The 24,621-nt window shown below is 38.5% G+C and overlaps 1 pseudogene; it reads right to left on the bottom strand.

Moving 5' to 3' along the window:
• LOC120139066 overlaps positions 1–24,621 on the bottom strand; it is a 30,288-nt pseudogene that overhangs the window by 1,632 nt on the left and 4,035 nt on the right.

Genomic DNA, 24,621 nt, shown 5'->3' on the forward strand with positions numbered 1-24,621 from the left:
AATGATAGCCAAAGAATTTAGGCCTATATCATGTTGTATTATTATTTACAAGTGCATCACTAAGATCCTGGTGGCTAGATTGGCTGGGTACTTTCTTGGGATGGTTCCTCTTAACCAATATGTATTTGTGAAAAGAAGGTGTATAGAGGATAATACACTTTTTGCCGAAGAATTAGTTAAGGGATATGGAAGGTGTACACTTTCTCCTAGGTGTGCTATAAAAATTGATCTTCAAAAAGCCTTTGATTCCTTGAGTTGGAGCTTTTTGTTAGCTATTTTGGAGGGCTTGGGATTGCCTGTCCAATTTATAAAGTTGATTGAAGCTTGTGTTGTACACTCTAGATTCTCTATTGCTTTTAATGAAAGTTTGGTAGGCTATTTTAAAGGAGAAAGAGGCATTAGGCAAGGGGATTGTAACACCCATTTCCCGTATACGTTTCGTACACAAGTCACAGATGTCACATGACTTTTAAAACATTTTCGCTTTTGAAAACCAGTAAAAATTTTGTTTCTATATATAAAACATTTTAATGTAATAATAATAAAACGTTCATTAACTTATAGTATGTAAAATAGTCTTAAAATTCTAACATATTAAATATTACAATCATCATAAGTCAAATAATTTACAGAGCATTTATCATAAGTCTATTACATGCCATCTAAGTATATCAAAAGTAGACATAGTTGTCATACTGTTACTGATAAGTTAACTTTTGACTGACGATGTCAGCTGCACTCCTTACTCCATTTGTACTAACACCTACGCGTGAAATCAACACATGCTAAGTATTAATTTAGTGAGGGATAATAATAATGAGGTGAAATCAAAACATAAGTGTAATACCCTAATTTTGTCCAGGGACAAACAAGGGACCACTTCAACTTCCACGCTCGCCTAACGTCGTCACCAACGAGATTCGCGCCGGTCACTCCCACATGCACCGACTGCTAGCGTGATTTTCGTCGAAATCAAATCCCCCTTTTCTCTCTCGTCCATGCAATAAAAAGTAGAAGAAAGGGGTTTTGTTTTTTCCTCTTTCCTGTAAACCCAAAACCGGATATAAAACCCCATCAAGACAGTGTAAAAGGGGAGAAAAAAGCTTGTAACCATTGAAAAAAATCAATACACAGGAAAAATTTTCAGATTCATAGTCAATTTTTTTTCAAAGGTATTTTCACTTTTTACATGCATGTTTAGTTTTGAAATAATAAATTAGAATAAGGAGTTCAATTTACCTGGTTGTCGATTTGCTCGTCGGAGTAACAAGGTCGCCGAGAAGGAGGTCATCTTTTGCCGGGGTTGAGCTTGAGTGGTCGGTAGTTTGGCTTTTGTTTCCTGGTTAATGTTGCGTGAAGAAGAGGAGGGAGGGGCCAAACTGTTTGGGTTTTCACTCAAAATAACAAACAGATTGCTTTAAAATCATTTTTGGGTTAATTTCACCTATAGTCCTTTCTTCTCTTGTCATATTTTACATTGGACGCTTCAAGTGTTGGATTAATCATGATTACACCCTCCGATGTTTAGCGTATTTTTACGAAATGGCCACCAAATTTATATGTAAAATTGCGTTTAAAAACCTCTAATGTTGCCGGTTTTTTTTTATTCCAGTCCCTAAAGCTCTATGTTTGATATATTTCATTTTTAACACTTAAGTTTCGTTATTCATAATTTAGTCACTAATATTCCATATTTTCCATTTTATTTATTTATGATGTGGGTACATTAATTTTTTTTATTTTTATTTTAGCCAATGATTTGTTAATACTCTAACATTTACTTCATTCAAACTAACCCCTAACTTTTAGATTTATGCAATTTATTTTTGTTTATTTATTTATTTTTCAGCACCCTAATTTCAGTATTTTACTTTTCTGTCTTTTAACTTTCCAGCATTTTATTTCAGTCCTCTTTTATTTCCAGCATTAAGTTTTCAGTATTTACATTTTGGCATTTTAATTTATTATTTCATTTTATTTTAGTCATAGATCTTGCTTGTGGTATATTTACATTTTTGTTTCGGTCTTATTTATTTACATTGGTTGGTATGATATTTTTAATCTCGATGGATAGTTTAGAAAGCTTGCATGTTGATCCCTTATTTATGTGCATATTTAAATAATTATTAACACCCTCTTTTATAAATCATCATTGTCTTCTAAATATGTAAATGAGAAAATGTTTATTGTGAGGGAAATCTATGAAGACATCTTCCAACTAAAAGGAATATATCTTTTCGAGGATTTTTCTCATAAATGTATGTTTGTATTCGATAAGTCTCTTTGTTCCATGTTTATTTATTTTGATTATTTTTCAACTCTTTTCACTTTTATTTTATTTCATTTTGTTTTGTTTTGTTTTCTTTTGCAAAAATTGAAAAATAACGTTTTTGTGAGGGGAATCTATGAAAAAAGTCTCCTAACTATAAAACAAATACGTTTTCAAAGATCGTTCACTTTTTTTGAATAAATTCGAATGAATAAAAGGGTCATAATTTAAATACATTTCAAAGTTTGTAATTCCCAATATTTAAACATTGTATAATCGTTCAGGTACCAAAATTTGGGCGTTGTGGGGGTGCTCACCCTTCCCCACACGTAACCAACTCCCGAACTCTTAAAACGAATCTTTGGTAAAACGAAGACATAAAGGTTGGTGGCGACTCCAAGATCAAATTATTTTTCAAATCACATTTCATCACCTTCCCTGAATTTAATTTTTTCAAGTCTAACAGATCCCCGAGGGAGACGTTATAACAACTTGGCGACTCCGTTGGGGACTTCGAGAGTCAGGCCATAAACGATTATACGTTGTTTTGTAGTTGGAAACTACAAACTTAAATTATATTTGATTTATGATCCTTTTGTTTATTTTGAGTTTCAATATATCATACATTATTTTATTTTTAACTAATTGATTTTTATTTTTAGTGATCTTCAGAGATTTGAACAGATTTTTAGAGCTTGTGAAAGTTTCATATTTAGTCATGTTTTTAAAGGTTTGTGAGTTTCTCCGCACACATAACACGTGCATTTACATACAATAAGCTCACTTACGAGCTTTGTCCCTTTTAAGTTGAGGTGAAAGCTTAGCCTACGTGAGATAATTTGTTTCTCCGCATGGGTTTTAGTAAGTAACTTTTGGGGTTCATATACTTTATGTCTATATGAGATAAATTGTTTCTCCGTATGGACATAAGAAAATGTATCCTCGCGAATTGAACTCGATCGCACGAGGCTGTAATGGGCCATGATTGAGGGTTTGACAGCCTAAGGAGGCACCAACATCAAGGATAATTCGAGTACCCTTTTCCTCATAAAGCCAAAACCATGCATGTAGTGAACCGTAGAACGGTCACTCTAGGTATAGTTATACCGAACCTCTATCCGTTGTTAGGTATCCAAAATAAGTGTACACAAAGGAGAAGCATTTCTGAACCTTTTCATTTTGCTTTAAATTTTGTTGAATAAAAGCATGTGAATTAGATACCATGCGGTTAGGATCATTTTCTTGAAATAAATCATTTGGGTATAAAGCATGTTTGGGTAGATACCGTGATTGAGTAGGTGTTGTATTTATATATCATCTTTTAATTTTATTGATTGTCTTAACCGTACTAACTTATTTCTTTTCTTTTATTTGTGTCATTTTTCGTCTTTATTTGCATTGTATTTCATCAACATTTTTTCATATGCATTCGCATCATTGCATTCTGCATGGCTCTTTTAAGCATTGTACATGCATTAATCATGGAATTATAGGTTTATCTCGTGGACGATTATGAGGAAGTGCTTCTAACTATGAAATTTCGTTCACACAATATTGAGAATGGAAACAAAATTTGAGAAACTGAAGAAAGAACTGGAAGAGAGTTTGCAAAAGATGCAAGCATAGTGGGAAGCTAAAATGGAGCAGGCGTAAAAGCCACTATAGATCATATCTTGCAAAATCAAAATGACTTGGTTGATCAACTTGTAGCCAAACTGAATGGGCTTAACCAAGAGAGATGCAAAGAGAAGATTTCTTCGACCAAAGAAGCCTCTGAATGTGTGATGGTACACGCTAATCCACCAATACTCATTTCGCCCTGCAAGCTTCCTAACCACCCAACAAGCTTCTCTGCCACTAAAAATTGAGCAACTATGTTATATCCTCAGGATCATTCTACTGATCACAACATGTTAAATCCCGATAAGATGAAAGGATTCAACAATGAGATCCTGGAGAATTTGAAATAATGGTGCAGAGAGATATTCCAGAGAATGAGAGGACAAAGCTCTCACAATGAGATTGATGCAAGAGAACTAGTCTTAGTTCCTGACTTGGTACTCCCACTCAAATTCAAGATGCCCGACTTTGAGAAATATAATGGAACCAGTTTCCCCAATGAACATCTCACAAAGTTTATCCGAATGATGACTGGATACACCAATAATGATCAGATGTTGATCCACTGTTTTCAAGACAGTCTGATTGGACCTGCTTTAAGGTGGTACAATCAACTGATTCGTACTCAAATCCGCCCCTGGAAGGATTTAGCTAGTGTCTTTCTAAGTCAATATCAGCACATGACTGATATGGCCCCGGATCGAACAACACTTCAAAATATAGAGATGAAGAGTGATGAGAGCTTCCAACAGCATGCTCAACGATGGAGGGATGTCGCATCTCAAGTACATCCACCAATGACTGAAAGAGAGTTCATCACTCTATTCATTGACACATTGAAGTCTCCATATATCAACTACATGATAGGAGTTGTCACCAAGAGTTTCTCTGACATCGTCATGTGTGGAGAAATGATTGAAAGAGCTGTCACGAATGGCCAGATAAGAAGAACTAGTAGTATTGACATTGAGGAATGAGCTGAGTTTAACATGGTGGGATCATACCTAACTAACCTGGGTACTAGACCTCATAATGTCTTCCGTGAAAAGAATCACATTGATCCAATCCCAATGACATATGAGGAGTTGTTCCTAATACTAATTGAGATGAATCTTGTGACTCCGGTTCAATCCAAACCAAGAGAGGCCTCATATCCTGAAGACCACGATGTTAACGCCATATACAACTATCATATTGGGAGCTCGGGGCATACCATTGAGAATTGTTGGACATTGAATCGCAAGGTCTAAGATCTGATTGATTATGGGACATTGACATTCAATATGTGATAGGGTATTTTGATCGGGAGTCTACTGGGGCATCCATCAGGGGTTTTTGTTGCATTCTCATGCATGTCATCTTGTTTGAACTTGTTTTTCTTCTTATGCTTAAATGTTTATAAGTCATTTGACATTCGAACATTTTAAATAAAATGTTTCCTTCTTAGGAAATGAACAATGAGCAAATTTCAATCTTGAAATTTTTTGAATATCATTTTAATTAAAAGCTTTTAATAATTGAGGTTGTAAATCTTTGACAAATGACAAGATTGCCACCCCTACAAAACAAAGACCCCTTATCCTAATCTAAATATACACCAGATTACATATCATTCTTATGTAGGGACCTAGCTAGTTTTCTCTTCTCATGAAGAGTCCATCAAGGATTTGGCATTCAGGTATGTGTTAGGAGCAGACAAAATGGGGCAACTAGCACATGAGATTGCAAAACTAATTGGTTTCTACTTTTGTTGATGACGTTCAATGATGATCATGATCTTCTCAGATGGAATGGTCGAGTAGGTGAATCTAGTTTAGGTTAGTTGCTTGGGAATTGAACTCTAACGATGAGATTTTCAGACCTTCAACAAACACCTGGGCTATAACAAGTTCTCCTCAATGAGCTTAAGAAATAGAATTCGTTTACCTAACAAAAAAATAGATAATATATATGTATACAATAAAGCTGAGCTATTCCGCTAAAGCAATTGGTTATAGAGAAAACTCGAAAGCCCTGACTTTATGAATAGGTTACATTCAAACCATGACATAGATCGGGTACTTGGCAATTTGGTGTTTGCTCTACTGTGGTTGTCAAGTCAAAGACTTTTTGATGACATGAATCCTTCAGCTAGCTGAACTAAGACAATTATAAGATATGTACAATCAAAGCTGAATTCAGCTATCCAAACAATGACAAATTAAATCAAGTGTACTAAATAAGGAGTTTCGGTGAATATGGACTAAAGGAGTTGAGGAACACCTGTTATAATCGAACTCACACGAGCACTCAAAATCTCATTTTTAGACCGATATTTCTGCACTACCTTGACTAGGTGAGTCTACAAAACTTGAACAAATGTAAGATTTCAGAGAACTGAAATAGAAGTGTTCTAAAAGGTCTAGCTATTGATTATGCTAGTTGTGTCATTTTGTTCATTCCGATTAAATGTCAAGCCAAGAAAGAGGGGCAAGCCATGATCTTCACGATGACCAAATTAGGGAAACAAACCTTAGGATTTAGGTAGCCAACATCTAAACCAACTTTTCGATCTTGATATTTGTCAAAGATTCGCAGCTATCAAAGATTAAAAGAGTAGAACTCCTGTTTTATGATTTGCTTCAATTGTGAAACTTAGGATGAGACAATATTTTCAAAATTCCTTTTGATATTTTTCAAATTTTGAAAATTCAAAGGAAGAAAAGCATTTTCAAACAAGATAAGTTCTCTGGAAGCATATCTTGGAATTCAACAAATATCTCTCTGAAACTCAAGATCGAAGCTAGGGAAAAAGAGAAGATAAATTTTTGGGGCAAAATTTGATGTGGCAGGGAAAAATATTGTCTCAGGTCGAGGTTTGCAAGAAATGAAGACAAACAAAATCAAGGATAGAGTGAAGACTGCTCTCGCAACCATTCTCCTTCCAAATCGAGAAAACATACATCAACACATACATACAGGATACATGAAATGTGCATCTTTGCATCAAACATTCATTATCATGTGCATCAAATATATTTTTCTCCTCTCTTGAGGACAAACTCAATAAACACATTGATAACTCCGTAAAAGGTCACATTTTTGTACCTTTTTACTTAAGTTATTGAATGTCTAAAAGACCATTTAGAACCATTTAGATGCATTTAGGAGAGCATATAGTTGCATGTGGTGGAGTTCAGTTTGCCGTGGCATTTTATTTTTACAGCGGTGCTGCTTTATGGGAAATGTACTTGTCTGATGATGTGCATGTGTTGAAAGCAAGGAGAAGAGGATTTAAAATGCCGTGGCATAAGGATATTGCTGAGCTAAATAAAAATGCCAAGTTCAAATGGCATTTCAGGAGCGTACAAGGAGAGAGAAGATATTTTCTAGCCAGCTGTCCCGGATTTTACGCATGCCCTGCCCGAGATACCCACCGCAGCATGGTGCTTCAACCACCGGTTCTGTTGATGACGTTGCCTAGTCTGACCCTGTAGATCCTGTCAGTCCTAGGGCGCCTGTAGCGGGATTATGCCAGTCTGCTCGACTCCCAAGCATCTCAACCATGGTTTTGGGGTTTCCTAGGATGGTTAACACCAAACCTTAGGATTTCTTCTCCCTTATAAATATAGGATGAAGCCACATTGAAGAGGACTTTAGTTCCAGCTACATTTGATCTTAAAAAGTTAGAGAGAGAACTTTCTCCGTCAATCCCAATTGCCGTGGCATTTCTCCTTGACAAGTTGAAGGGAGTGGCGTTCTGAGCATCCGAGAGGAGCCAGTCTGCTATGAGCAGCTCGTGGTGGTAGAGGGAAGCATTAGGCAGTGCACGTCGAAGGCTTTTTCTCCTCCCCTTAGTACTTGTTTTCATATTTCGTTGATTGGGTTGTAAGGAACGAATGAATCTTGCTTTGTGCTTATTGAATTCGAACCCCACCATGAACTAATCATATTTGGTGGGGTTCGCATGGATGTTTAAGTTTTTGTTTTAATGAATGGCTGTTATTTCATGCTTTATTCAGTTTTGTTTGTGAGACTTAAAGCCTTAAGGTTGTAGGAGCTACGAGAGTAGCCTTTCCTTAGGAGGGTTCATGAGGTTTGAGAGAATGCCTTGGCAATTTTTTATCTTTAGACTTCGAGAGAAGCTAGGGAGGAACTACATAAACAACGGGTTCTAGGTAGTAACTAGGCCTAATCCACCTTAGAGATAAGGCTAGGATTTCATTCGACTAAAAGGAGTTGGGTATAAACGATAGGTTAGATGTTAATGCTGCCGCACAAAGGTATTGCCGAGACATATTCTATTAGCTGAGTCAATAGGATCACTGCTTGGGCTTACGCCAATCGGTTTTGCCAGGGCATATTTAGTCTGTCGAGTCCCTTACTATAGATAGCATAGGGCACATCAGTAGACTCTGTCGGGCAGGGTAAGCATAGAAGAAGCACCATTCAGAGAAATAAACTTAAGTTTTCCTTGTGTCTCCCATCACTCATTTCCATTGCTGCTTGTCTTGTGAGAAAGCTAAAGTCCTATATATATTAAATCTAGTATTTGCATTTTTATTTTGCCTTGACATTTCCATTTGTTTTCACGTATCACAATTTACTTTGCCACGACATATCCATCTGCTACCACACTATCACCACTCCATTTCCACTACGTCCATTCCATTTTGCCACTGCATTCTCATCTGTATATACCATAACTAACTTTACTTAGGTGCAAAGTAAAGTGCCTTGACAAACCTATTGATTTCCCCAATTCCCTGTGGAGACGATACTCTACTTATCACTTTATTACTTGTTTGATTGTGTATACTTGCACATATCCGATCATTTTTAGTACTCACAACAGCGACAAATTTTGGCACCGTTGCCGGGGAACTTGCAACTGGAAGTTAATTGATTTGTCATAGCATTTTTATATTACTTGTGTAAATTTTTCTCTTTTAGTTATCTTTATTTTAGATTTTCTTTAATTTTTCAGATTTTTTTTCGAGTTTATGACCAGAAGCAACCTTGAAGAGCCATTGGAACCTATTGATCCTGAAATTGAAAGGCTCTTTAGACAAAGAAGACGAGCACAACGTGCAATATGTACCAACTCGGAAATCAGGGCATTGGCCATGAGGGTGATCAACATGCCGAGGCAAATCCAAATGCTGGGAATGCAGCTAGGCCTCGGGCTATTCGTGATCATTTAAATCCAATTAGAGGATCTCAACCATGGAATTGTGGCACCCGATATTCAGGCAGCCCATTTCGAGCTGAAACCTGTCATGTTCAACATGTTAAACTCTATAGGGCAGTTTGGGGGCATGCCAAATGAAGATGCCAGGCAGCATATTCGTAACTTCTTGGAAATGTGCGATTCTTTTCGCCAAAAGAGGTGCACGAAGATGTTCTGAAAAAGCTATTCCCATATTCCCTACGAGACAGAGCAAGGGCATGGTTGAGTGGAGTTCCAGCGGGTTCTATGGAGTCGTGGACAGATCTGTGCAAATATTTTTGCTGCGGTATAATCCTCCGAACATGAACCCAACTTAGGAACGACATTGCTTCATTCCGTCAAGCTGATGACGAGTCGATGCATGAGTGCTGGGATATATACAAAGCATTGCTTTGCAAGTGTTCAAACCATGGTTTTCAAGATTGGACACAAGTAGTGATGTTCTATAATGGAGTAAACACACCCACGAGAGATGATGCCTCGGCAAATGGGACGTTACTGGATAAATCACCAGCAGAGGCATTTGACATCTTGGATAGGATTGCTACCAATGATTATCAGTTTCCCTCAACTAAGCATGGGTTTGGGCGTAAGACACATGGAGCTCTCGAGCTAGATTCTAATGATGCCGTGTCAGCCCAACTTGCTACCATTACCAACATGCTAAAGAATTTACAAAGGCCAAGTGAGGTAAGGGAAGCAAAGACAGCTTGTTCAGTTTGTTTATTATGCCAAGGCAATCACAATGAAAGTAATTGCCCAACCAATCAAGAATCCATCAACTTTGTTAGCAATTTTAATCGAGGCAATAACAACCCCTATTCAAACACCTATAATCCTGGATGGCGTCAGCATCCAAATTTTTCTTGGGGAAATCAAGGAAATAGCACTGCTCAACAGCAGAATTTTAATGATTCCCAGGGCTATCAATCGAATATGCCATGGCATAATCAAAACAAGGGAGGGCCATCTTCATCAAATACTAGTTCTTTGGAGGCCACAATGCAAGAATTCATTGCAACAACAAAAACAATGCTGCAAGACCACTCGACCTCTATAAAAAATCAAGGAGCTCTACTCCAGAGCCATAGTGCATCGTTAAGGGCACTAGAGAGTCAAGTAGGTCAGATTGCCGCGACATTACAAGAATGCAAACCCGGACATTTTCCAAGTGACACTGAAGTCACCAAACCTCATAGCAAAGAACAATGCAATGTGCTAACTCTCTGAAGCGGTACACAAATTAATATAGAAAATAAGTCTGGGGGGAAACCGAAGGAAGATTCACCCCCCACAACCAGTCAAGCAGATAAAGAACTACAGGAGGAAGCACCGAAGAAAGAAGATAAATCTGAGGGTTCATTAAGTAACAAAGATGAGGGGGCAAATAGAAATGCCACGACAACTTCTGTTCGCACCCCATCATTACAAGAAGCCAGACCCCCGCCTCCTTTTCCGCAAAGACTGAAGAAACATAACGAGGACATTCAGTTTAAAAAATTTGTTGACATTTTGGGTCAACTGCAGATCAATGTTCCTTTTCTTGAAGCAATGGAACAAATGCCCACATATGCTAAATTTCTAAAAGAAATCGTCACCAAGAAGAGAAAGGTTGAGCAGTACGAAACAATTGCCACGGTAAAAGAATTTTGCTCTTCCTTAAGCAAGCTACCACCAAAAAGACGTGATCCGGGCAGCTTTATCATTCCATGTTCGATTGGAAACAAATTTGTTGGAAAAGCACTGTGTGACCTTGGCTCAAGTGTAAACTTGATGCCTAAGTCAATTTTCGTAAAACTGGGGATAGGAAATGCGAGACCTACTTCAGTCATCTTGCAACTTACCGATCGTTCACATGTGCGTCCAGAAGGGCGAATTGAAGATGTCATCGTGAGGGTTGACAAGTTCATTTTCCCTATCAATTTTCTGATTCTGGACTGTGAGGTTGACGCCACAGCGCCCATTATATTGGGGAGACCCTTCCTAACCACAGGTCGTATTCTCATCGATTGCGAGAAGGGTGAGCTAACCATGCGAGTGGCTGATTAACAGATCACTGTTAATGTTTTCCGATCTCTTAAACACATGGATGATTATGAAGAATGTCAGAGCATTTTTGAGGTAGACACTGAAATTAAAAAAGAGGCAGATAAATTTTGCCACGACAATTTCATTCAGCTGGATATTGATGAGAGGCTCCTTGAAGAGCCGAATGACTTTTCATCCGAGGAACAGCAGGCTAGCTTCCTCAAAGCTAGCCCAGATCTTAAGGGAATAAGTCCAACAATCTGCATGCACAAAATTTTGCTGGAAGAATGCCACGGCAAGTCCATAGAGCCACAACGAAGATTAAACCCAATCATGAAACAAGTTGTGATGAAAGAGATTCTCAAATGGCTTGACGCTAGAGTAATATACCCTATTTCGGATAGTTCGTGGGTAAGTCCCGTTCAATGCGTGCCAAAGAAAGGAGGCATGACTGTGGTGACGAGTGAAGACAACGAGTTGATACCTACTCGCACGGTCACTGGGTGGCGAATCTGCATGGACTACCGCAAGCTTAACAAGGCCACCAAGAAGGATCACTTCCCATTGCCGTTCATCGATCAAATGCTGGATCGACTTGCTGGCAAGGCATATTATTGTTTCTTGGACGGTTACTCGGGTTATAACCAGATTGCCATCGCACCAGAGGACCAAGAGAAGTTGACATTCACGTGCCCATATGGCATATACGCTTTTCGAAGAATGCCTTTTGGACTCTGTAATGCCCCGACAACCTTTCAGCGTTGTTTGCAAGCCATCTTTTCTGACATGGTGGAGGATTTTTTGGAAATTTTTATGGACGATTTTTCTGTTTCCGGAGATGATTTTCAAAAATGCCTCGGCAATTTGGCAAAGGTACTGAAGCGATGCGAGGAGGCTGATCTCGTACTAAACTGAGAAAAATGCCACTTCATGGTGACTGAAGGCATTGTTCTAGGACATAAAATTTCTGAAAAGGGCATTGAGGTCGACAAGGCTAAGATCGAGGTGATCGAGAAACTTCCCCCACTAAATTCTGTCAAGGGCATTCGGAGTTTCCTTGGCCACGCTGGTTTTTACAGACGATTCATCAAGGATTTTTCCACACTATCCAAGCCTTTGTGCACCTTGCTGCAACAGAATCAACCCTTTGTGTTCGATCAAAAATGCCATGGCGCATTCAAAGAGCTGAAGCAGAAACTTATCTCTGCACCAATTGTAGTCCCCCAGATTGGACGGCCCCATTCGAACTAATGTGTGATGCAAGTGATTTTGCCGTGGGAGCTGTGCTTGGGCAGCGTAAAGGTAAAATCTTTCATGTCATATATTATGCTAGCCGTACCTTAAATGATGCACAATTATATTACACAACCACTGAGAAAGAATTACATGCCGTGGTATTTGCATTTGACAAATTTAGGCCATACTTGATAGGCACCAAGGTTATAGTTCACACTGATCATTCAGCTATAAAATATTTAGTGAACAAGAAAGATGCCAAGCCTAGACTGATCAGGTGGATATTACTTCTAAGACTTAGAGGTAATTGATAGGAAAGGTACTGAGAATCAGGTTGCAGATCACTTATCTAGGCTAGAAATATTTCAGAATGCCATGACATTTTTTATTAAAGAAGAATTCCTGACGAGAAAATTTATATGCCACGGCAATTCCGTGGTACGCTGACCTGGTTAACTTTCTTGTTAGTGGTGTTTTTCCTTATGAACTGAACAGCCAGGGCAAAAAGAGGTTTCTTCATGATGCCAAGTTCTACTTTTGGGACGAGCCGTACTTATTCAAGCAATGTGCTGATCAAATGATTCGACGGTGTGTCCCCGAAGAAGAACAAAGTGATATCTTACACCATTGCCACACATCAACTTATGGAGGACATTTTGGAGGTTCGAGAACTGCTGTAAATGTCCTCCAGTCAGGTTTTTATTGGCCATCGTTATTTAAAGATGCCCACGCATTTTGCAAGGCAAGTGACAGATGCTAGCGCACTGGAAATATTTCCAGGCGACACGAAATACCGCTGCAAAATATTCTGGAGATTGAGCTCTTCGATGTTTGGGGCATTGATTTCATGGGACCATTTCCATCTTCCTTTGGAGATTTATACATCTTGCTAGCGGTGGATTATGTTTCAAAGTGGGTTGAAGCAATTGCTACGCCGAGAAACGACTCAAAGACTGTGCTCAAGTTCCTTCATAAGAACATCTTCACTCGTTTTGGAGTCCCAAGAGCTATAGTATCAGCGATGAGGGCACTCACTTTGACAACAGGCTGATTGCCAAGGCATTACAAAAATATGGAGTGCGACATAAGATTGCTAAGGCATATCACCCGCAGACGAATGGACAGGATGAAGTATCCAATCGAGAAGTCAAGCAAATCCTTGAGAAGGTGGTTAACCCCCGAAGGAAAGACTAGTCCCCAAAGCTTGACGAAGCATTGTGGGCATATAGGACAGCATTCAAAACACCTTTAGGAATGTCGCCCTTTAAGATGGTATATGGAAAAGCCTGCCACCTCCCTGTTGAACTAGAGCACAAGGCATACTGGGCAATCAAAAAGCTAAACTTCGATGAGCAATTAGCTGGGGAGAAACAATTGCTTGATTTAAATGAGATGGAAGAGTTTCGAGTGAAAGCATATGAAAATGCCAAGATATACAAGGAAAAAACAAAAAAGTGGGTCGACAGAATGCTTTTGCCACGACATTTTCATGTGGGTCAGAAAGTATTATTGTTCAATTCTAGGCTCAAACTCTTCCCAGGAAAATTAAAGTCACGCTAGTCGGGACCATTCGAATTCTATCATGTTTACCCGTATGGCGCTGTTGATATTAAGAACATGGACGACGGATCCATCTTTAAAGTCAATGGCCAGCGCCTGAAGGTTTATCAAGGAATCCCACCTAAGCGTGACAAGTCGGCGTTGCTCTGCATGACGTCGACACCGGTCGGTCTTAAAGATGTCGTGGTAATTTGCTTCTGTATATAAATTTTTTATATTTGCCTATTAATATCTATCTTTAACTAATTAATTTTATTTTTGTGATCGTATTTCCACGCACAAACACGTGAGGAGTATGGAAGATGATTGTGCAAAGTTTGGGCGGCAAACGAAAATGAAAAAGGAGGGAAATTTTTTACCTTTTGACTTTTAAATTAGAAGATAAATTTTTTTTCACTTTCATTTTGTTTCTTTCCCGCCTTGACCCCACCTATTTATAACTTTTCCCACTAAAACTCCTCATTTTGTTTTTATTCTCTTTCCATTTTTCACTTTCACCTCTTTTCATCTTTTTCTCCCACCACTTTGACAAAACCGCCATTACCACCATTGTTGCAAGGTTCGGCCGTGTGCTTTTAGTTTATTATCATAATGGTTCGCTCACGACCAGCCCCACCACCCTCACCACCATGCTTTGTTGACGAGGCTACCAAGGAATGCTATCAAACCATAAAGAACCGGCGAGTCTTTTTCGAGTTGGGCTTTGTCTTCTCCGATGAGGAGAACATCGATTTGGGCAGCGAGGTGCTGGACGTGGTCACTAAGCATAAGTGGCAGAAGTTTGCCAAACATCCTGCCCCTGTCAACGCCACATTAGTGAAGGAGTTTTATTCTAACATTACCGAGCCAAATCACATGTCGTGATGGTTCACGGCATTTCTATTCGTTTTACTCCTACCGCTATTAACCATTATTTTAAATTACAGGTTGCTGATGACCACCATGCGAGCTTTGCCCAAGAGGCCGACCATGAAACTTACCAAGGCATCCTGGAAGACTGTGTCTTCCCGGTACTCAGTGGATGGTCAGCAACTGAAACGGAAGACTGTGGATAGGGATCGAGCTCCCCCATGTAAACTGTGGAACCATTTCATGAAGCACAAGCTTATGCCAACCTCCACAATACAACTGTATCATGCCAGCGGATGCTTCTGCTGCACTCTATCATCGCGGACGAACCATCGATATAGGGAAGATTATCGTGGAACAGGCTCATCTATGCTTAAAGCGACAAGCAAGTGCCTTGGTATTCCCAAATCTCATCACTGCTTTATGTCGAAAAAAGAAAGTTCGAGAAGAAATGGTTGATGAGATTTTACCGGGCATTGCTGGACTCAACAAAGCGAAAATACCTATGTTTCTGGGCTACAAAGAAGCCAAAAGAAAGGAACACGAGGCAACCACATCTCACGTTGCATAATCACCATGTCAGGGCATCCTCAAACGCCCTAGAGCAAGCCGTCCAGCGCACTCACCAGCATGTTAGGCAGCTGTCCAACAAACTAATGGTCTATTTTGCTTATGCCAAACGACGTGATGCCTTTCTCACCAGCGCACTGATGGAGTTCCTCCCGCACACTAACTTTACCATTCCCCCTTTTCCTGATGAGCTCATCCCATCGCATGGAGATGCCGAGGCATCTGCAGAAGTACCTCCACCCGCCCCAGCTGCTACTCAATATTCATCGAGTAAAGACAGTTCCCAGCGAGCTGAAGCAGAGGAGCCAGTGGACCCTGATCCGATCCACGCAGTCTCGCCTGATGTAGACAGAGAAGCCAACCTCCAACTCGCTAATTTCCCAGAGCATGCCCAATTTGTTGACCCATTCGCAGAAGAACATCCAGCAATGCCACCACCTGCTGTACTGATGGAAACAGACAACCCCGAAGTATCACAACCTATTGAGTCGGTCGAGGAGTCATAATCGGAGATGCCACGGCAAGCTCCTTTGCGTAGGAGCAGACGTCGCCTACGAAAGGCATCTCAACATCAGGAGCCCCCGCCCACCTGTTCAAGAAGGCCCTAGCACTCCTCCAGCTGCACCAGCTTCTGACTCCGAGCATTCCAGCCCCGCTAAGCTCCGCAAGCGCACTCGCCGTGCGACTGCTGCACCACCACCATGAAGCCAAGGTACCTTGCATTGCATTGCATTCATAGCATGTAGTTTTCAATTTTCTTAGATTTAGTAAGCATTGGGGACAATACTTCTCTTAAGTTTAGGGGAAGTAGGGTTCTCGCATCATTGTATGATAGTATTAGTAAATGAATATGCCATGACATTAGTAAATATAGAATTATTTTCTGGAATTAATTGAGGATGCCCGATGATGAAGAATTCTTGGTAGGATAGAATGTACATGATGGTTGAGGATGATAGAACCAACTCTAGGACTTGCTTCTTTGAAACCCTTGAACACGAGTGTATGTTTTCCATGCTTGAGAAACTTAGAAATTTTTTATAAGAGAATTCTTAAATGTCGTGGCTTAAAACTGTGAATGATGAAAACCCCGCATAATGAAAAAAAATATAAATTATAAATAAATGTCTTGGCATATGAGTGAATGAAAGTAGTCACAGGATGACTCTACCTGACTAGCTCGGGGGTGAAAGGTATACTCCCTTTCACCTAGAGTATGGAATGGTAGAATGATGGGCTGACTCTCCTCGTGGCAGAAGTAAATAACAGAAAACAAAGGGGAATAGTAATATGAAAATGTCATGGTAAGTTAAGAAAGTTTGCATAGAAAATTTTTAGGTTTGTTAAGCATGAACTGGATACAAACGCACACCCACACAAAGAATCTGTTCAAGGGGCAGTACTTGAACTCTCAAACCTAGTCTAGCATGTTGAAGTCATATGTGTTGAGGGCTGAAATTTTATCCCATAAAACTATTCTACTTCTGAACTTGCCATGGTATGTTTGTTTTGCTTAATACTATCCATTGCTTGAGGATAAGCAATAGCTTAAGTTTGGGGGTGTGATAACTCCGTAAAAGGTCACATTTTTATACCTTTTTACTTAAGTTATTGAATGTCTAAAAGACCATTTAGAACCATTTAGATGCATTTAGGAGCATATAGTTGCATGTGGTGGAGTTCAGTTTGCCGTGGCATTTTATTTTTACAGCGGTGCTGCTTTATGGGAAAGGTACTTGTCTGATGATGTGCAGGTGTTGAAAGCAAGGAGAAGAGGATTTAAAATGCCGTGACATAAGGATATTGCTGAGCTAAATAAAAATGCCAAGTTCAAATGGCATTTCAGGAGCGTACAAGGAGAGAGAAGATATTTCTAGCCACTATCCCGGATTTTACGCACCTGCCCGAGATACCACCGCAGCATGGCGCTTCAACCACCGGTTCTGTTGATGACGTGCCTAGTCTGACCCTGCAGATCCTGTCGTCCTAGGGCGCCTGTAGCGGGATTATGCCAGTATGCTCGATCCCAAGCAACTCAACATGGTTTGGGGTTTCCTAGGATGGTTAACACCAAACCTTAGGATTTCTTCTCCCTTATAAATATAGGATGAAGCCACATTGAAGAGGACTTTAGTTCCAGCTACATTTGATCTTAAAAAGTTAGAGAGAGAAAGTCTCATCTTTCTCGTCAATCCCAATTGCCGTGGCATTTATCCTTGACAAGTTGAAGGGAGTGGCGTTCTGAGCATCTGAGAGGAGCCAGTCCGCTAAGAGCAGCTCGTGGTGGTAGAGGGAAGCATTAGGCAGTGCACGTCGAAGGCTTTTTCTCATCCCCTTAGTACTTGTTTTCATATTTCATTGATTGGGTTGTAAGGAACGAATGAATCTTGCTTTGTGCTTGTTGAATTCGAACCCCACCATGAACTAATCATATTTGGTGGGGTTCGCATGGATGTTTAAGTTTTTGTTTTAATGAATGGTTGTTATTTCATGTTTTATTCTGTTTTGTTTGTGAGACTTAAAGCCTTAAGGTTGTAGGAGCTACGAGAGTAGCCTTTCCTTAGGAGGGTTCATGAGGTTTGAGAGAATGCCTTGGCAATTTATCTTTAGACTTCGAGAGAAGCTAGGGAGGAACTACATAAACAACGGGTTCTAGGTAGTAACTAGGACTAATCCACCTTAGAGATAATGCTAGGATTTCATTCGACTAAAAGGAGTTGGGTATAAACGATAGGTTAGATGTTAATGCTGCCGCACAAAGGTATTGCCGAGACATATTCTATTAGCTGAGTCAATAGGATCACTGCTTGGGCTTACGCCAATCGGTTTTGCCAGGGCATATTTAGTCTGTCGAGTCCCTTACTAGAGATAGCATAGGGCACATCAGTAGACTCTGTCGGGCAGGGTAAGCATAGAAGAAGCACCATTCAGAGAAATAAACTTAAGTTTTCCTTGTGTCTCCCATCACTCATTTCCATTGCTGCTTGTCTTGTGAGAAAGCTAAAGTCCTACATATATTAAATCTAGTATTTGCATTTTTATTTTGCCTTGACATTTCCATTTGTTTTCACGTATCACAATTTAATTTGCCACGATATATCCATCTGCTACCACACTATCACCACTCCATTTCCACTACGTCCATTCCATTTTGCCACTGCATTCTCATCTGTATATACCATAACTAACTTTACTTAGGTGACAAAGTAAAGTGCCTTGACAAACCTATTTGATTTCCCCAATTCCCTGTGGAGACGATACTCTACTTATCACTTTATTACTTGTTCGATTATGTATACTTGCACACATATCCGCATCATATTTTAGTACTCACAAACAGCGGACACACATCAAATAAATTTCATCTTGGCATCCATCATAACATTCAAGATATTCAGTCATAAATGCATCATTTTGGTCTTTAAGGAAATCAAAGTTCGAAGATGACCAAATGTCATCCATATATTTGACTTAATGGAGTCAACGATTAGATATTCTGAAGATGTATCCTCAACATGCAGAAACTGATAAACAGACTATGAGCCTTTGAGATTTTCTTCTAAATAAAAATAAAGTGTCATTTCGCTTTAGACAAGTTTTCTTAAAAGCAAAATTTGTCACGATTGAGACAATTTTTACTCAAAACAAAGTTTTTGTCTCTCTTGAGACAATGTCTTTTGAAACACAAATCTATGAGTATGTTTCATTTAAAATGAATTTTGTATCTCTTGGAAACATCATCTTTGAGTTAATTTCCTTGAAACCATTATCCTTAAAGATGGTTTGTCATCCTCATCACGTAGGAACCGTGTCATCCCCCGACCAAACCTCCTCATCACGTAGGATCCGTATCACCCCTAGATAACCAGCCATCCTCATCACGTAGGAACCGTGTTATCGTCCCTAAAGATGACATGTCATCCTCATCACGTAGGAACTGTGTCATCCCCCGACCAAACCTCCTTATCAAGTAGGATCCGTGTCACCCCTAGATAACCAGTTGTCCTCATCACGAAGAAACAATGTTATTATCCCTAAAGATGGTATGTCATCCTCATCACATAGGAATTGTGTCATCTCCCGACCATACATCTTCATCACGTTTGAACCGTGTCACCCCTAGATAAACAGTCATCCTCATCGTGTAGGAACCGTGTTATCACCCTTCCTAAAGATGGCCATAACTCTTCATCGCGTACGCGTATGAGTTATGTCATCTCCTGACCATATCTCCTCATAACGTAGGAGCTATGTCACCCTTCGGCGACCAGAACTCTTCATCACTTATGAGCAGTGTCATCCCCAACAACAAATAATTTACCTGAAAACGACCATATCTCTTCAACACGGATGAGCAGCGTCATCTTCAACATCAAATTATCTTCAGGTTGACCCGATCTCCTCAAAGCGAATGAGAAGTGTCATCCTCAGACAATCAGATCTCCTCAACGCGAAGGAACCGTGTTGTCTCCAAATTATATCCTGATTGACCTGATTTCCTCAACGCGAAGGAACAACGTCATCTTCAACAAATAATTTACCTAAAAATGAACAGATCTCTTCAACACGGATGAATAACGTCGTCTTCAACATCAAATTATCTCCAGATTGACCCGATCTCCTCAACACGAATGAGCATCATCATCCTAAGACAATAAGACTTCCTCAACACGAAGGAACCGTATTGCCTCCAAATTTTCTCCAGATTGACCTTATTTCCTTAACGCGAAGGAACAACGTCATCTTCAATAAATAATTTACCTAAAAATGACCAGATCTCTTCAACACGGATGAGCAGTGTCGTCTTCAACATCAAATTATCTCTAGATTGACCCGATCTCCTCAACGTGAATGAGTAGTGTCATTCTCAAACAATCAGACTTCCGCAACGCGAAGGAACCGTGTTGTCTCCAAATTATCTCCAGATTGACCTGACTTCCTTAACGAGAAGGAACAACATCATCTTCAACAAATAATTTATTTGAAAGTGACTAGATCTCTTCAACACGGATGAGCAGAGTCATCTTTAACACCAAATTATCTCCAGATTGACTCGATTCCCTCAACAAGAAGGAACAACGTCATCTTCAAAAGGCCAGACCTCTTCAACATGGATGAGCAGTGTCGTCTTTAACGCCAAATTATATCCATATTTACTCGAAGTCCTCAACATGAAGGAACATCGTAGTCTTTAAATCCTCTATTTTCATACAAAGAATTGGAGCTCCAGATGCAGAGAGAACATCATAGGTAGACAAAATTAGGCCATTATTTATCTTTGCTTTGTCATTGATTACACAAAAGACAAGCAAGGAGGGGCAACTGTAATATCCTAATTTTGTCCAGGGACAAACAAGGGAACCACTTCAACTTCCACGCTTGCCTGACGTCGTCACCAGCGAGATTCGCGCCGGTCACTCCCACATGCACCGACTGCTAGCGTGATTTTCGTCGAAATCAAATCCCCCTTTTCTCTCTCGTCCATGCAACAAAAAGAAGAGGAAAGGAGTTTTTTTTCCTCTTTCCTGTAAACCCAAAACCGGGTATAAAACCCCATCAAGACGGCGTAAAAGGGGAGATAAAAGCTTGTAACCATTGAAAAAAATCAATACACAGGAAACAATTTCAGATTCATAGGTAATTTTTTTCAAAGGTATTTTCATTTTTTACATGCATGTTTAGTTTTGAAATAATAAATTAGAATAGGGAGTTCGGTTTACCTGGTTGCCAGTGTGCTCGTCGGAGTAACAAGGTCACCGAGAAGGAGGTTGTCTTTCGCCGGGGTTGAGCTTGAGTGGTCAGTAGTTTGGCTTTTGTTTCCTGGTTAATTTCACCTAGGGTCCTTCCTTCTCTTGTCATATTTTACATTGGACGCTTCAAGTGTTGGATTAATCACGATTACACCCTTTGATGTTTAGCGTATTTTACGAAATGGCCACCAAATTTATACGTAAAATTGCGTTTAAAAACCTCTGATGTTGTCGTGATTTTTGTTCTAGTCCCTAAAGCTCTATGTTTGATATATTTCATTTTTAACACTTAAGTTTCGTTATTCATAATTTAGTCATTAATATTCCATATTTTATGTTTTATTTATTTATGATGTGGGTACATTAATTTTTGTTATTTTTATTTTAGCCAATGATTTGTTAATACTCTAACATTTACTTCATTCAAACTAACCCCTAACTTTTAGATTTATGCAATTTTTTGTTTATTATTTATTTTTCAGCACCCTAGTTTCAGTATTTTACTTTTCTGTCTTTTAACTTTCCAGCATTTTATTTCAGTCCTCTTTTATTTCCAGCATTAAGTTTTCAGTATTTACATTTTGGCATCTTAACTTATTATTTCATTTTATTTTAGTCATAGATCTTGCTTGTGGTATATTTACATTTTTGTTTCAGTCTTATTTATTTACACTGGTTGGTATGATATTTTTAATCTCGATGGATAGATTAGAAAGCTTGCATGTTGATCCCTTATTTATGTGCATATTTAAATAATTATTAACACCCTCTTTTATAAATCATCATTGTCTTCTAAATATAAATGGGAAAATGTTTATTGTGAGGGAAATCTATGAAGACATCTCCCAACTAAAGGGAAGGTATCTTTTCGAGGATTTTTCTCATAAATGTATGTTTGTATTCGATAAGTCTCTTTGTTCCACGTTTATTTATTTTGATTATTTTTCAACTCTTTTCACTTTTATTTTATTTTATTTCATTTTATTTTGTTTTATTTTATTTTCTTTTGTAAAAATTGTGAAATAACGTTTTTTTGAGGGGAATCTATGAAAAAAGTCTCCTAACTATAAAAGAAATACGTTTTCAAAGATTGTTCACATTTTTTTTTGAATAAATTCAAATGAATAAAAGGATCATAATTTAAATACATTTCGAAGGTTGTAATTCCTAATATTTAAACATTGTATAATCATTCAGGTACCAAAATTTGGGCATTGTAGGGGTGCTCACCCTTCCCCACACGTAACCGACTCCCGAACTCTTAAAAACGAATCTTTGGTAAAACGAAGACCATTTTAGTATGCCCAACAATATGAAACAATACGAAACAATATTTAGTATGCCCAACATACTTATCAACATATATTTTTTTCTCTAAATTATTCTTTTATTTTCCCAATGTATGTTGAATGAGAATGCATGGTACATGAATTGCACTTAAGTACCGAAATGGAAATTCACAAACTCATTATGAATTGCAATGAATTCCGTAGGTTGCACACATAGTGCCGATACGGTAATTCATAAACTCATTATGAATTATGTGGGTTGTACACATAGTATCGATACGGTAATTCACAAACTCATTATGAATTCTGTGGGTTACACACATAGTAACGATACGGTAATTCACAAACTCATTATGAAAATATGTCAAAATACGATAAAACATGCTTTTATAAAAAAACATTCAAGGTTGCCTCATTCGCAAGTCATCCTCACAACATATAACTACATAATAAACGCACTCACCTGGTTTGCCTCACTATTATGCCTTAATGTAGTTCGACTATTCTGCGGCTTTATCCTTGCCTTTATGTTTGCTTGACTTAGGAGTTTGATTACGATCTACACAAGCATCCATAATCACACATATAATACAAATACTAGTATACTTTCTAACATTTATCCAAAGTAATAATACTCAAAAGTACTATTATTTTCAAATTCTAATAAAATTCATCCTAACTTAACATTTCAGACTGAATAATATCGGTACCCATCCTACAGTATCGATACTTCTCTTCTATGGTACCGATACCCACTTCGGTATCGATACTATTCTAGCATTATGGAATTTCATTTTTGATTACGGTATCGATACTTACTCCTCAGTATCGATACTTATTTAAATCGGTATCGATACTATTCATCTGATCCTCTAATTTAACCCTATAGTATCAGTATTGTTCTTCCAGTACCGATAGTCTTGCCCATATTTTACCTCTTTTACTTCGAAATTTACAAAAATTTCACCCAAATCTCTTACTATTATCTCCAACCATACTATTAAACTCATTATCACTTATCTAAACTAACTTACATCCATAAATCTCCTTATAACATCCAAAATCTCCAAAGAACACTCAAAATTAAGAATCACACCAAATTTTCAAACATGTTATTAAACACTTCTAAGGCTCCAAATCTCTTATTTACTTCTTTGACAAGTTAAATATGCCTTTAAACTCCAGTAACTGACTATATTTTATCAAATTACTTAAAAACTCATTTTATTAAACCACTAATAAATAACTAATCTCTTAGTTTAATCATCCTTGAACTTTCTTTATGCCTCTATATCACTTAAGGCTTCAAAACCAACCCATTAACGAAAGGAAAAACCAACTTGAAGAAATCTTACCTTTGTTATGGAAGGCACGGGGATGAGAAGGAGAAGAAGAGAACCAAATTTTCAACTTATCATAATTCCCCTTTTCAACCCTTAATAAATATCCCAAATAAAAGTAATATTAAATTCATTTTGTTCTAAAAGACCATAATGACCCTCCATTCTTACTAATAAGTCTTAAACATAATTTCCTAAATAAATCCATGTACTTTTCAATTTATTTAAATTAACCCACCAAATTTTAAATCATTTCTCTATAGTCACTGACCCGATGTTTGGGGTATTACAGGGATCCCCTCTCCCCTTACCTTTTTATCCTGGTAATGTCTGTTCTGTCAAGGTTGTTGGATATTTCAGCTAAGGATAAAATATTTCAGTATCATCCAAAGTGCAGGAAATTGGGGCTCATACACATATGTTTTGCAGATGAACTTTTGATTTTCTATAAAGGCTCAATGGAATATGTTATGGGAGTGATGTGTGTGTTGGAGAAATTCTATGAGATTTCTGGCTTAAGGCTTTATGCTTCTAAGTCAGAAATCTTCACTTCTGGTATGAGGCTAATCAGTGGCTTTGGTGTAGGAAAATTTTGGTTTTAAGGTATGAATACTCCCTGAAAGATATATTGGGGTGCCTCTTGTCCCTAGGATGTTGACAGAAAAGGAATGTACCAGTTTGGTGGACAATATTAAAGATATGTTAGGGCTTTGGTCGAATAAGTGGTTGAGTTGTGCAAGTCGTGTGCAACTGGTTAAGGCTGTTTTATTTAGCATTTCAAATTTCTGGTCTAGGCAATTGATTTTGACTGCTGTAGTAATAAGAAGAGTGGAGCAGTTGTGTCCTAAATTTATTTGGAAGGGAAGTGATACCCCTGTTAAGGGTGCAAGAGTGAGCTGGC

The sequence above is a fragment of the Hibiscus syriacus genome, unplaced genomic scaffold (assembly GCF_006381635.1).
Source record: "Hibiscus syriacus cultivar Baekdansim isolate YM2019G1 unplaced genomic scaffold, ASM638163v2 tig00002237_pilon, whole genome shotgun sequence".
NCBI lineage: Eukaryota > Viridiplantae > Streptophyta > Magnoliopsida > Malvales > Malvaceae > Hibiscus > Hibiscus syriacus.